Raw genomic sequence first — 13,981 nt, forward strand, 5'->3', positions numbered from 1 at the left:
TTGTCATAACCACCCTAGGCTGCTTGTTAGACATGAGATGCTCAGGTTTCACACTTTCACAGTTCCCCTCAACTCTCCCCACCCATATTCTCATGCTTCTCTAGGTTCAGGGTTACTGAATCACCATGCCAATTTTTTTTTCCTTGTCTTTTTTTTTTTTTTTTTAAATTTTTAATTTTTTATAAACATATATTTTTATCCCCAGGGGTACAGGTCTGTGAATCACCAGGTTTACACACTTCACAGCACTCACCAAAGCACATACCCTCCCCAATGTCCATAATCCCACCCCCTTCTCCCAAGCCCCCTCCCCCCAGCAACCCTCAGTTTGTTTTGTGAGATTAAGAGTCACTTATGGTTTGTCTCCCTCCCAATCCCATCTTGTTTTATTTATTCTTCTCCAACCCACTTAAGCCCCCATGCCAATTTTTATGGAGGTTTTGTTTTGTTTTGCTCTGCTATTACTACTGAAGTCTGGGGGAGTTCATGTGAGCTGCTCTGTAGAAGGCAAATCCACTGAGGCAAGTCAGGGGCAGAGGGGTTGTGCTGCTGGGACTGAGGCAGCACAGGACATTCAAGGAGCCACACCCAACAAACAATTTGAGAGCCTTTAGCCAAGATAAAACCGCAGGTGACTATAGCAACGATGGTCAAACATTTTTTGCTCCTCTACTGTTTAGTTGGGTAATACTACCACCCCATACATTTTGAAATTGACACCTATAATTTTTTGTATGTTTAAGGAGTTGCAAATGTAATTTCTATTGTGTTGCACATAATGACATTTTACACTTTTAGTTATAACAGTCTATTTTAAGCTGGTAGTAACTTAACTTTTAATGCATACAAAAGCTCTGCATTTTATACTCCCCTCCCCACAGTTTATATTTCTTCATTTTCCCTTGAGTCTCTGTGTTGGTTTCTGCACATAAGATAAACCAGCTACCCTTTCCAGCCCTGAGAGACTGGTTTTGTGTAAGAGATTAACCATGTCAGTTAGCCAGATCGCACTCCTGGTTGTCTCCCAAAACTTCATGATGGTCCAAGCTGCCATCTTTGCTCTTAGTGGCTCCTAGCAGATGAAGGTGCACCAAGACCCATTACTGTCCCAAAAGGAGGGGTTGCAGTCAGCACCTAGATGAAGACTGATTAGGAACCAAACCCTCAGGCAGCAGCTGGGAAGCTGCACTGAGCCTGAGTGTATAGCTGTTGGGGGTTGGGGTGCGTATTTAAAACTGCTTTGTTTACTATAAAACTGTGGACTCATCAACAAAAGCCTTGTTGGCTCTCAGAGTTAGAGGGTTTGGGGGCTGTTTCCTCAAGTGGCACCTGAAAAAGTTGGAGTGCTAGTTGTATGCACAAGTTTTTATTTAGGGACATACTTGTGACTTGGTTGTAGTTGTTGTTGTTTGAGTGAACAGGAGGAAGAAGGTAGGAAAAATGTCACCAGCCTTTCAAGACTCCAGTGAGGAATGCAGTCAGTACCTGGATGTGTGCTAATTAGAAGCTGGACCTCAGGCTGCAGCTTGTGAGATATGCCATCAAACCCCTTCCTATGAAATACCTGGAGATGGGAACTTTAACCTGTTCCTTTTGCACTAAGCCCTATGGTGAGCACTCACATGCCAAATAAGAATTGCTTCTTGCTTTGCTCTAGTCCTTTGGGAATCATGAACGTTTGGCTGTCAGAAATAGGCAAGTTGGAGGTCTGCTCCTTTGGTGGGTGTTGCAAAAGCTGGGGCACCTGACATGTCTATGAGTGCCTTCCAGAGAGATGCTAGTGACCTGGTTTTAATGATAGAATGAGCTGGAGGGAGAAGGCCGCACAAGTGGACATCAGGTACTCTGTGGAGGATCTGAGCCCACAGAAGCATGCTAATTAGAAGTCAAACCCTTAGGCAGCAGCTTGTAAATATGCAGCAAAACCCTTTCCAGGGAAAGTCTGGGAGTTGGGCATCTTTGCCTTACCTTTTGTGTTGAGCCTTGGGGGATGGGCATTATGAGTGCTTGTGCCCTTTTGGTATAGTCCTGTGGGTCTTGTGGACTCAAGTCTTATGTGATTCAAATCATTCATACGTCAGGGAAAAGCTGCAAGTTGGGGGCTCCCTCCCAATTGTAGGGCATGGTGCTGGGAAAGGGGTTAGGGCAAGTGTATATCTCAGCCTTTCCTACCTATTTCTAGGTTAGTGTTTTTTCATTCACTCCATTTATGAATGTTTCTGGATTTCTATTGGAAGGAATTATCTGATACATAGCTGTACATTTGGTGTGCTCATAGGAGGGAAGAAGTTTAGGAGCTTCCTCTATCACCATCTGGGTTTCTCCCTCTGTCTGTCAGTTTGTTAGCTCTTTGAACTTATATTTCTATTCCATTCTTCCTTCCTAATTTTATCCTAAAATACTTTTTTATTTTTGAAAGTTTAATTACCTTATCACAATTTTTTATCACAAAAATATATACTAGAACATAAATTATTTTTTAAAAAAATGTCTTGTGTCTATAAGATTTAACATTAAAAATTATTTTAATTTAAATTCAATTAATTAACATACAGTATATTATTAGTTTCAGAGATAGAGGTTGGTGATTCATCAGTCATATATAATACCCAGTGCTTATTACATTATATACCCTCTTTAATGTCCAGCACCAAAGTACCCCATCTCCTGACCCCCCTCCCCCTCCCCTTCAGCAACCCTCAGTTTGTTTCCTAAGATTAAGAGTCTTATGGTTTTTCTCCCTCATGTTTTCATCTTCTATTTTTCCTTCTCTTCCTCTATGATCCTCTGTTTCTTAAATTCTGCATATGAGTGAGAGCATATGGTAATTTTCTTTCTCTGATTGACTTATTTCGCTTAGCATAATACCCTCTAGTTCCATCCATGTTGTTGCAAATGGCAAGATTTCATTTTTTGATGGCTGAGTAGTATGCCATTGTATATATATATATATATATATACCACATCTTTATCCATTCATTTGTTGATGGACATCTGGGCTCTTTCCATAGTTTGGTTATTGCGGACATTTTTTTCTATAAACATTGGGGTGCCAGTGCCCCTTTGGATCACACCATTTGTATCTTTGGGGTAAATCCCTAGTAGTGCAATTAGTGGGTTTTAGAGTAGCTCTGTTTCCAACTTTTTGGGACCCTCCATACTGTTTTACAGAGTGGCTGCACTGGCTTGCATTCCCACCAATAGTGTAAGAGTGTTCCCCTTTCTCTACACCCTTGCCAGCATCTGTTGTTTCCTGACTTACTAATTTTAGTCATTCCTGACTGGTGTGAGGTGATATTTCATTGTGGTTTTGATTTGTATTTCCCTGATGCTGAGTGATGTTGAGTATTTTTTCATGTGTGTGTTGGCCATCTGTATGCCTTCTTTGGAGAAATGTCTATTCGTGAGTTCTGCCCATTTCTTGATTGGATTATTTGTTCTTTGGGCATTGAGTTTGATAAATTCTTTATAGATTTTAGATACTAGTCCTTTATCTGATAAGACATATGCAAATATCTTCTCCCATTATTTAAGTTGTCTTTCAGTTTTGTCAGCTGTTTCCTTTGCTATGCAAAAGCTTTTTATCTTGCTGAAATCCTAATAGTTCATTTTACCTTTGCTTACCTTGCCTTCGGAAATGTGTCTAGCAAGAAGTTGCTGTGGCCAAGGTCAGAGGTTTGCTGACTGTGTTCTCATCTAGGATTTTGATGGATTCTTACCTCACATTTAGGATTTTTATCCATTTTGAGTGTATTTTTGTGTATGGTGTAAGAAAATAGTCCATTTTCACTCTTCTCCATATGGATATCTGATTTTTCCGACACCCTTTGTTGAAGAGACTGTCTTTTTTCCATTGGACATTCTTTCCTGCTTTGTTGAAGATTAGTTGACCATAGAGTTGAGGGTCTATTTCTGGGTTTTCTATTCTGTTCCATTGATCTATGTGCTTGTTTTTGTGCCAATACCACACAGTCCTGATGATGACAGCTTTGTAATAGAGCTTGAAATCTGGAATTGTGATGTCACCAGCTTTGGTTTTCTTTTTCAACATTCCTCTGGCTATTCAGGGTCTTTTCTGGTTCCATACAAATTTTAGGATTATTTGTTCCAGGTCTGTGAAAAAACTTTATGGTACTTTGATAGGGATTGCATTGCATGTATAGATTGCTCTAGGTAACATAGAAATTTTAACAATATTTGATCTTCCAATCCATGAGCGTGGAACATTTTTCCATTTCTTTGTGTCTACCTCAATTCGTTTCATGAGCATTCTATAGTTTTCTGAGTACAGATCCTTTACCTATTTGGCTAGATTTATTCCTAGGTATCTTACGGTTCTGGGTGCAATCATAAATGGGATTGACTCCTTAATTTCTCTTTCTTCTGTCTCATTGTTACTGTATAAGAATGCAATTGATTTTATTTCCTGCCATTTGTTGAATTCTGTATGAGTTCTAGTAATTTTGGGATAGAGTCTTTTGTGTTTTCCATGTAAAGTATCATATCGTCTGCAAAGAGTGAGAGTTTGACTTCTTCTTTGCCAATTTGAATGCCTTTTATTTCTTTTTGTTGTTTAATTGCTGAGACCAGGACTTCTAGTACTATGTTGAATAGCAGTGGTAATAATGGACATCCCTGCCGTGTTTCTAACCTTAGGGGAAAAGCTCTCAGTTTTTCCCCATTGAGAATGATATTCACTGTGGGCTTTTTATAGATGGTTTTTATGATATTGAGGTATGTTCCCTCTATTCCTACACTGTGAAGAGTTTTAACCAAGAAAAGAAGCTGTACTTTGTCAAATGTTTTTTCTGCATCTATTGAGGGGATCGTACGGATATGGATATGGATATGATACACTATAATGTAGTGTTGCAGATGTTGAACTACCATTACAGCCCAGGAATAAATCCCACTTAGTCATTGTGAATAATATTTTTAATGTACTGTTGGATCCTATTGGCTAATTTTTTTAAAGATTATTTGTTTATTTATTTGAATGAGAGAGAGGAGGAAGAATGGAGGGACAATTAGACTCCATGTTGTATGTGGAGCCCAATGTGGGGTCCAGTCCCAAGACCCTGAGATCATGACCTGAGCTGAAATCAAGAGGTGAACACTTAAGAAATTGAGCCACCCATGTGCCTCATGTTTATAAGACTTAAATACAACAAGTAGTATACAAGGGACCAAAACAGAAATAATTTGAAATATAATCATTTAATATAAAAATGAAATCTTGTTAGTAATGAACCTCTCATAGATTTGGGTAGCTGCTATTATTTCTTTCCCCAGTTCATGTGTCTATGTATGGGTGATTATGACCATATTCTAGAATTCATCATTCATTTCTGTTTTTCATTTTCATAAATGTAAGTGTTGGAAAATTTTGTTTATATTAAAAGATGGCAATAGCAGGAGTGCCATAGTGGCTGTCTGGAACAGTGGGAAATGAACACAGTTGACAATCATGGTACTTCTGTTTCTGGCATATAAATGACATGGGGTTAGACAAATCATTTGTTAGTTCTGGTTTCCTTATCTATAAATTAAGAGGGTGGCCTAGTGAAGTTTTAAGGCTCTTTATAACTCTGTCATTCCTTAATAATATGAAAAAAGGCAGATTAAGGGGCGCCTGGGTGTCTCAGTGGGTTAAGCCGCTGCCTTCAGCTCGGGTCATGATCCCAGGGTCCTGGGATTGAGCCCCGCATCGGGCTCTCTGCTCAGCGGGGAGCCTGCTTCCTCTCTCTCTCTCTGCCTGCCTCTCTGCCTGCTTGTCATCTGGGAGACAAACCATAAGTGACTCTTAATCTCACAAAACAAACTGAGGGTTGCTGGGGGGAGGGGGTTTGGGAGAAGGGGGTGGGATTATGGACATTGGGGAGGGTATGTGCTTTGGTGAGTGCTGTGAAGTGTGTAAACCTGGTGATTCACAGACCTGTACCCCTGGGGATAAAAATATATGTTTATAAAAAATAAAAAATTATAATAAAAAAATCTTTAAAAAAAGGCAGATTATTTTTTTATTAAATTTATTTATTTTCAGAAAAACAGTATTCATTATTTTTTCACCACACCCAGTGCTCCATGCAATCTGTGCCCTCTATAATACCCACCACCTGGTACCCCAACCTCCCAAACCCCTGCCACTTCAAACCCCTCAGATTGTTTTTCAGAGTCCATAGTCTCTCATGATTCACCTCCCCTTCCAATTTACCCCAACTCCCTTCTCCTCTCTAACACCCCTTGTCCTCCATGATATTTGTTATGTTCCACAAATAAGTGAAGCCATATGATAATTGACTCTCTCTGCTTGACTTATTTCACTCAACATAATCTCTTCCAGTCCTGTCCATGTTGCTACAAAAGTTGGGTGTTCATCCTTTCTGATGGAGGCATAATACTCCATAGAGTAAAAGGCAGATTAAAAGCACTTAGGCATTGTTAGGTGGGAGTATATGTATAAATATGTGTAAATAAATGGGAGTGATGTAAATATGAAGTGGATCTTGCTTCCAAAGTGATTACAATCAAACTAGGTACCAAATAACACTAATTAAATAGGGAATAAATCAAGATTATCTGTGGTTAATGTTAAGTGCTATGATAAGAGACAAGGGCAGTTATGTTAAAAATTTCAAGATGAGTCTATTCATGGCACTGAGCTCTGTAGGGATTTCAAGGAGAAGATGGTCTTTGAAGAGGACTTTGATGGTCTATGTGGTGGAAAAACATGAAAGAAGGCATAGAGGGGCGTGGGGAAAGAAAGAAAGAAGGCACAGAGGAACCTCAGATCACAGAAGCATAGTCTGGTGATGGCAAGGTGACTGGGGTACATACTGTCTGCTGAAGGGATGAGGTAATAGGCCTAGTACGCACAGATTACTGAGGTCTTTGAGAAGCAATTAGAGATAATTTACAATTAATTTTAGTTATTCATGGTAAATATGTTTTATAGAATCACCACAGACACTGACTTAGCAATACTGAACTGTTGCTTAAAGGGGAAATAAAATGTTAAGCTTCTGTGAGCCTCTGGTCACATTTTCTTCAGCTGATCAAAACATGTTTGTTTTTTTGTGAATTTGTGCTTTAAGACATTATATTTAATAAATATTGTTGATTTGTTAACACTGAATTCATGGCCAACAGCTCATCTTGAACAGGGATTATCTAACACATGTCTCTTCTTTATATGGCACATCATGGTGTTCTCAGGCTTAGGAACACTAGACAGCATTGGAGCTATGCCTGGGACCCATTTGAAACAACAAAGACATCATTAAACAACATGAACAGGGTTGCCTGGGTGGCTCAGTGGGTTAAAGCCTCTGCCTTTGGCTCAGGTCATGATCTCAGAGTCCTGGGATCGTGGGATCGAGGCCCGCATCGGGCTCTCTGCTGAGCAGGGAGCCTACTTCCTCCTCTCTCTCTGCCTGCCTCTCTGCCTACTTGTGATCTCTGTCTGTCAAATGAATAAATAAAATCTTTAAAAAAAAAACCAACATGAACATATGAAAAACACGACACCATATAGATTATAAAAAGGACACTTGTTCACAGTCTGAGAGCTAAAATAAGACATTGTCACCTTGTTCAAACTCAGCTGGGAACATAATCATGGATGACTCAAATTTTTGTTGTTCTCTTCATGCCCATGAATGATCTTTAAAGTGCCTGAATATTGACTTTTGGGTTATAAATAAACTTTAGTCAGTAGGAAAATTCATAAATATTAAATCTGTCAGTGATGGCAATCAAATACATTTTGATGAGTAAACTATAGTCAGACATTAATAAGATCTGAGCAGAGGAATGCCACAATAAGTAATACTTAGGGAACTCAGTTACTTGCTCATTCAATCATCAGAAATTAATGGAGCCTCACTGTGTGTTAAAGGTTGTGCAAGTTTCTTGAAATACAAATGAATAAATATGGTGCCTACCATCAAGGAACTTCTATCTAGACAGTCGTAGTCTAAGGGAGAAGACTGAAGGGAAAAATGAGATAACCGGAAGTCTTCTTGCCAGAATCATTCTTGAGGTAATGAGGACTGGTTTTGTAAAGTAGCAGTGGCAGTGGGGAGGAAAGGCAAACATGAAAGGAAACTGGTTTTTATTTTTGCTTGAATAGTAGGGTGAGGGAAAATTTCCATGTATATTAAATTTTAGGTTGAAGAAAGGTTTATTAAATATATATGCTTATGTTCCTGTGAAAGATGTATTCCTCAAAGTAGGAGGTTTGTGGAGAGAAATATATCCCCCTTTTTCCTCAGGACTGTTATATGCTTCAGCCATCATTGTTATTAAGGGTAGAGTAATGGAAACTACATTCTTTAAAATTAAGAATGAAATAAAATAAAAAGACTAGATTTACTCCTGAAGGCAGAACACACAATGTTTCTGATTCCAGGGACCTTGTTGATTTCTTTTGGACCAGTTCTGAAAAAATTTGGTAATGATATTCTCTTGACCTCAGGCATTCACATTGCCCATGCACAGAAACCATGGTCAGCAGTAAGAAACTTAACTCTTAACCTTCTCTTGGTATATGCATGGCTAATTTAATTATTTGCTTTCTTTTTTCTGAAGTTTTTGAAAATAATTTCCCTTATCTTTAGAACAAGAAGTATGTCATGCTAATTTGTTGATTAATAACTTCCTCCCTATGATGCTAGGAAAAGACTTGAAGGTTTTTCTAGGTTTGCTACTATTGTGCTGACTGCCTATACCCCACCAAGCTTCTCCTCTTGCTGGGTGAGGTCGTAGGCCAGATAGGTGTTAATTTTGCATCTAATAAATTCATCAAGTAATTATCCTCTCCCTGGGCATCAGGTGCTGTGGTAGGTCCTGAGAACGAGAAAGATGGACAAAGTTCTTATCTTAAAAAAGCTGACAATCGTCAAAGTCTAAGAGATTCCCCAGACATTAAAATACCACTTAATGTTTGACCCTACAGACAACTCCTCTAAATGAAGCATAAAGGATAGAGCAAGAAGATCCTGTATTCTTTTGAGAAATGTCTATTCAGGTTTTTTCCACTCCTCCCCCGCCCCACTTCTGGGTTTTTGTTTGTTTTGTTCTTGAGTTGTATGAGTTCCTTATATACTTTGGATATTAACCCCTTCTCAGATATATGGCTAGAAAAGATTTTCTCCCATCCCATAAGTCACCATAAGTCACTCTGTTGATGGCTTCTTTTGCTGTGCAGAAGCTTTTTAGTTTGATGTAGTCCCACTTGTTTATTTTTGCTTCAGTTGTGTGTGCTTTGTTTCATATTCATGAAATCATTGCTAAGACCAATATCATGAAGTTTTCCTCTATTTCCTTCTAAGAGTTTTACACTTTTAAATCTATATTTAAGTTTTTTTAATTTAATTTAATTTTTTTAGTGTTCCAAGATTCATGTTTATGCACCACATTCAGTACTCCATGTAATACGTGCCGTACTTAATACCCACCACCAGGTTCACCCCCCCACTCCCTCCCCTCCGAAACTCCGTTTGTTTCTCAGAGTCCACAGTCTCTCATGGTTCATTTCCACCTTTGATTTCCCCCAATTCACTTTTCCTTTTCTTCTCCCCATGTCTTCCATGTTATTCCTTATGCTCTAAAAGAAGGTGAAAGTAAGTGATAATTGACTCTCTCTGCTTTGACTTATTTCACTCAGCATAGTCTCCTCCAGTCCCATCCATGTTGATACAAAAGTTGAGGATTCATCCTTTCTGATAGAAACATAATACTCCATTGTATATATGGACCATATCTTCTTTATACGTTTAAGTTTTGAGTTGATTTTTGTATATGATGTCATATTCGGGTCCAGTTTCATTCTTTTACATATGGATATCCAGTTCTATCAACATCATTTAATTGAAGATACTATTCTTTCCCTATTATGTATTCTTAGTGCTCTTGTTGATGTTGCTATATGCTTGAATTTATTTCTGGGCTCTCCTCTCTTCCATAGGTCTATATATCTGTCTTTATGCCAGTACAATACTGTTTATAATATGGTTGCTGTAGTGTTGTAATATATTTCGAAATCAGGAAGTATGATGCCTATAGCTTTGTTCCCCTTTCTAAAGATTGTTATGGTTTGTTGTAGTCTTTTTTTGATTCCATATGAATTTTATAATTTTTCTTCTTTTATTATAAAAAATGCCATTGGAATTTAATATAAATCAATACCACAATGATCTATCACCTTACATCTGTCAGGATGGCTATTGTCCAAAAAACACAAAAAAACAAAGATGGGGTTGATTCTAAACGTGTAAAGAAATGGGAACCCTTGCACACTGTTAGTGGGAATGCAAAACAGAGCAGTTGCTATGGAAAACCATATGTGATTGCCCTAAATTAAATATAGAAGTATGATATGATCCGGCAATACCAATTTGGGGTATTTATCCAAAATAATGGAAATCATCATTTCAAAGAGATGTTAGCACTCGCATTTTATTATAGCACTATTCACATTAGCCTGAATGTCCACTGATGGATGAATAGATGAAGAAAGCTGTGTATATATACACAATATAATATCACCCGGCCTTAAAATATAAGGTATTTCTGTAATATATGATAACATGGATAAACCTTGGAAACATCATGCTAAACAAAATAATCCAGAAACAGAAGGACAAATATTGCATGAGTCTACTTAAATGAAGTATCTAAAGTAATTATATCCATGGAATCACAGTAAACTGGTGATTTCCATGGACTGGGGAGAGGGAGAAATGGAGAGCTATTCATCAACAGGCATGAAGTTTCAGTTAAGCAAGATAAATAACTTCTAGATGTCCAAATTACAACATTGTACCTAGAGTCAGCAATATTGTCTTTTACACTTCGAAATTTAAGAGGTTGGATTTCATGTTAAGTGTTCTTGCCACAAGAAAAGAAAACAAAAGAAAAGAAAAAAGAAAAGAGAAGAACTGCTCAGTCAAGTCTCTGCTTTCAGATGCCTCTAATAATCCTTTACACTCATTGTGCAGCAGGAATGTTTAAAGTTAATCCTTTACAAGGAGACAGGAGATGGAAATCAAGTTCTGGAGGAAATCAAATGTATTTCCTGAGAAGGTTTTCCCACTTTCTTCTTTTTACTTATTTATTTTTTTCTTCTCTCAGTCATCTATGAAATGAAAACCCTTCTTAATTCTCTACTTTATACCATGAACACTTTCTTGTTAGGCAGTAATTAACAAGCTCAATGAACTAAAAGATAACAAATTCTCATGCAGAAGTGTAAGCAATAATAAAATACTTTAGGTTGGCTTCTCTTGAGAGTTACCACCCAGGAGAGTTTGATATAGGTGTGTTCTGTAGTATTTCTCTAGTGGATACATTTTCAGGGTTATCTTGTCCATGGTCACTAGAGATTGACTTCTCATACCTTGCCTTGGATTTTTAATTTTTTTTTTAATTTTAAATTTTAGGTAGTTAACATACAGTGCAATTTTGGTTTCTGGAGTAGCATTCAGTAATTCACACTTACCTACAACACCCAGTGCTCATCATAACAAGTGTCATCCTTAATACCCATTACTTATCTAGCCCACCCCAACCCACCTCCCTCCATCAACCCTCAGTTTGTTCTCTATTGTTAAGAATCTCTTAAGTCTTGTTTCCCTCTCTCCTTTTTTTTTCTTTTCCTCTTTCCCTTATGTTCATTTGTTTTCTTTCTTTAATTCCAAATATGAGTATATATGGTATTTGTCTTTGACTGACTTACTTAACTTAGCATAATACACCCTAGCTCTATCCATGTCCTTGCAAATGGCAAGATTTCATTCTTTTTGATGGCCGAATAATATTCTATTATACACATACATGTTCGTGTGTGTATGTGTATCTATATCTATATATCTACCTTCTTTATCCATTCATCAGTCGATGGACATTTGGACTCTCTATATTTTGATCATTGTTGATAATGCTTCTGTAAACATTAGGGTGCATGAATCCCTTCAAATCACTATTTTTGTTCCTTTGGGTAAATACCTCATAGTTCAATTGCTGGATCATAGGGTAATTGGTCTCTTCTATGAATGGTGATAGGAAAACTGGAGAGCAACATGCCAAAGAGTGAAACTGGATCACTTTCTTACACCATACACAAAAATAAATTCAAAATGGATAAAAGGCCTTATTGTGAGAAAGGAGACCATCAAAATCCTAGAAGGGGAACACAGGCAGAGATGTCTTTGACCTCAGCTCTAGCAACTTCTTACTAGACACATCGCCACAAGCAAGGAGAACAAAAGCAAAAATGAGCTATTGGGACTTAATCAATATAAAAACTTCTGCACAGTGAAGGAGACAATCAACAAAACTAAAAGGCAGCCTAGGAAATGGGAGAAGATATTTGCAAACAACATATCCAATAAAGGGTCAGTATCCATAATGTTCAAAGAACTTATCAAACTCAACAGCCAGGAAGACAAATAACCAGTTAAGAGCTGGCAGAAGACATGAATAGACACTTTTCCAAAGAAGATATCAAGATGCTTAACAGACACATAAAAAGATGTTCAACATCAGTCATCATCAGGGAAATGCAAATCAAAACCTTAATAAGATACCATCTTACACCTGTCACGATAGCTAAAATTAACAGCACAAGAAACAACAGGTGTTGGAGAAGATGCAAACAAAGGGGAATTCTCTTGCACTCTTGTTGGGAATGCAAACTGGCACAGCCACTCCAGAAAACAGTATGGAGGTTCCTCAAAAGTTAAAAATAGAACTACCCTATATCCGAGCAATTGCACTACTAGATATTTATCCAAAGGATGCCTTCGCTTTTATTACCAGATATCATGATCTTTGTTTTAATAAATATATATGATTTAATAAATATAAATGATTATTCTAGGAAGCCCACAATGTCGATGTGTTTGAGGCAGTATCTCTTGCTAGAAGTTTTAATCAAAGGATGCTTGTTTAATTGGAGAGTTCTGTAAGTGCAATATTGTGAAAGTTGTTCAGAAATGATGATAAAAGGCTGTTTTAACCACATGCCTCTTCAGGGAATTGCTGAAAGCAATGTGAAATCATTCAGTCCCATGTGATGGGGCCTGTCTGCTACAGGAATGGGAAGGTTGTTGCCTGTGGATGTGGTATGTGGAAGAAAGGGCCCAATCACTCTAATTATGAGTCTTTCTGGCCCCAGTTCCATTTTTCTAAGAGTAAAACACTAGAGTAATTTCCTTGACACTTGTAGGATTAGTTAAAATAGAAATTCCCTACTTTGTGAAATTGCAATAATAGCAATTTCTCTTAGGATTGTTACATGTGTTAAATGAGATCATTATGTAAAATAGATTGCAAATGTGTGTATATATATATATTATTATTAGTTATTATTATTATTATTATGTAAATCAGAAGTCATGTACTTCCCATCAGGGTCTGAAGAATTTGGTGGCCAAACCTTACTTATTTTTTTTTAAATATAATTTTTTATTTTTTATAAACATATATTTTTATCCCCAGGGGTACAGGTCTGTGAATCACCAGGTTTACATACTTCACAGCACTCACCAAAGCACATACCCTCCCCAATGTCCATAATCCCACCCCCTTCTCCCAAACCCCCTCCCACCAGCAGCCCTCAGTTTGTTTTGTGAGATTAAGAGTCACTTATGGTTTGTCTCCCTCCCAATCCCATCTTGTTTCATTGATTCTTCTCCTACCCACTTAAGCCCCCATGTTGCATCACCACTTCCTCATATCAGGGAGATCATATGATAGTTGTCTTTCTCTGCTTGACTTATTTCGCTAAGCATGATACGCTCTAGTTCCATCCATGTTGTTGCAAATGGCAAGATTTCATTTCTTTTGATGGCTGCATAGTATTCCATTGTGTATATATACCACATCTTCTTGATCCATTCATCTGTTGATGGACATCTAGGTTCTTTCCATAGTTTGGCTATTGTGGACATTGCTGCTATAAACATTCGGGTGCACGTGC

At 37.7% G+C, this 13,981-nt stretch overlaps 1 protein-coding gene across 2 annotated transcripts in view; it reads left to right on the top strand.

The window, feature by feature from the left end:
• ZPLD1 (zona pellucida like domain containing 1) overlaps positions 1-13,981 on the top strand; it is a 392,412-nt gene that overhangs the window by 105,999 nt on the left and 272,432 nt on the right. The gene's annotated exons all lie outside the window — the stretch shown is intronic.

This window comes from Mustela nivalis (assembly GCF_964662115.1).
Source record: "Mustela nivalis genome assembly, chromosome: 1".
NCBI classification, from domain to species: Eukaryota; Metazoa; Chordata; class Mammalia; order Carnivora; family Mustelidae; genus Mustela; species Mustela nivalis.